The sequence below is a fragment of the Lipotes vexillifer genome, unplaced genomic scaffold (genome assembly GCF_000442215.2).
Source record: "Lipotes vexillifer unplaced genomic scaffold, Lipotes_vexillifer_v1.1 scaffold664, whole genome shotgun sequence".
Lineage (NCBI taxonomy): Eukaryota > Metazoa > Chordata > Mammalia > Artiodactyla > Lipotidae > Lipotes > Lipotes vexillifer.
The window spans coordinates 2134289-2135855 of NW_006782421.1; the positions used below are offsets into that span (position 1 = coordinate 2134289).

The window sequence follows — 1567 nt, forward strand, 5'->3', positions numbered from 1 at the left end:
CAGCCGGTGGCCCGCGCCGGCCCGGCTGCAGCTAGTTGTGTCCAGCTGGGGCTCGGGGCTCGGCGACCAGGGCGGGGGTCCGGATGGGCGGACAGAGGCTCAGGAAAGAAGCCAGACTAGGGCTCCGGGTGCGCCCGGCCCCACCCTCTCCCTGCAAACACAGGCCCCTGTCCTCAGGTGAAAGGGACCCCCGGCGCGGGGGAGGGGGGCGGTTCATTCTCCAGCCTCCAGGCTGCAGTGTAGACAGGATCGGCCACAGAGCTTACAGGGCCCTGTGCAAAATGAAAATGCAGGACTCCTTGTCATGATTTTTAAGAATTTCAAGACGGCAAGAGCAGAGCATGAAACCGAGTGGGAGTCCCTCCTGGGCACGGGCCTGAGCAACGAACGGCACAGCTCGCATGTTTGTGAGGCAGGACCCGGCTGTGGGCCAGCCACCTGCCTTTTTGCCAGAACTGTGGGTCCTTCTGCGCACCCTCCCTGACCTAGGACCCCTTCGGAATTAGGAAGTGTTTCCTTCCACTGTGATTTAAATGCCGTCCTCGATTTCCTACCATGTGAGCGAAGCGTACCTTGAAGGAGAGCTCTTTCTCCAGAACACCTGGTGTGAGGGTGACTAGTCTGTTCTGCGGTCGTGGAGCCCTCCCCGTTCATAGCAAATAGAGTGGGTGCTGAGGAAAGAGGCTTGTGCAGGGAATCAGAGGCCCCGACCCCCAAAGGACTCTGGGGGTTGACAAAGCCCATCACAGCCTCTGCTTCTTCCTATAAAATACGGATCTTGGGCTCAGCAAATATAAAGTCCCTTCCGGTGCTTACAGCTGCCACCCCAAGGTGACAGTGCCCCGGGCGGAGTGCAGCATCCCACCTGCTTTTCAGAATTATTCCCCCTGCTGTCAGACGGGCTGTTCCTGGAGCCCTTACCTTCAAGAAAGTCACTGCTACCTCCCCGAAGATCTTGCGGTCCGTGTGGGAAGGAAGGCGCCCAAACCCCTTCCCGCCACTTGGCTCCTTTCTCTTCATTCCCCTCCTGCTGTGGCTCCAGGAAACCCCTGCCCTGCTTGCTCCTACCCGGAAGACTCATAAACACCCAGCTCTCTTGGAAACACCAAGTCCCAGGCCTGAGGGCTTTAACAGGCACAGACATCTGCTTGAAGGGTATCACATAGCCCAGATGCCCACGCCCCTCAGCCACTGCTGAGCACACCCATAAACAGGTGCCTCATCCAGCCAACCCCGCTGTGCAGGGCAGGGCAGGGCAGGGCAGAGTCTCCAGGGACCATGCATGGGCACACACTGTTAAGGTCCTGTCCACCTGTCCTTGGCGCCAGCCTTTTAAAGCCTGGTGAGTTTACAGAGCAGAAGAAGACAGAGGTGAGGTGAGTCTATGCAGGGACAGACAGGCGGGAGGGAGGCGAGTGGCCAGCCACGGGGGGCGAGTCGGCATGGTTTGGCCTTGAGCCTGAGTAGAGTCTGTCTCCAGGCTGTCTCATCCTGGTCCGGAGAGAATCATACCGTCCATGCTTGCGAGCACTGCCTAACCCCCAACAAACTTCCGAAGTGCATTCCT

The 1567-nt window shown here is 59.0% G+C and overlaps 1 protein-coding gene across 1 annotated transcript in view; it reads left to right on the forward strand.

The window, feature by feature from the left end:
• Nucleotides 1-1567, forward strand: part of CACNG1 (calcium voltage-gated channel auxiliary subunit gamma 1) — an 11797-nt gene that overhangs the window by 367 nt on the left and 9863 nt on the right. The window lies entirely within an intron of this gene.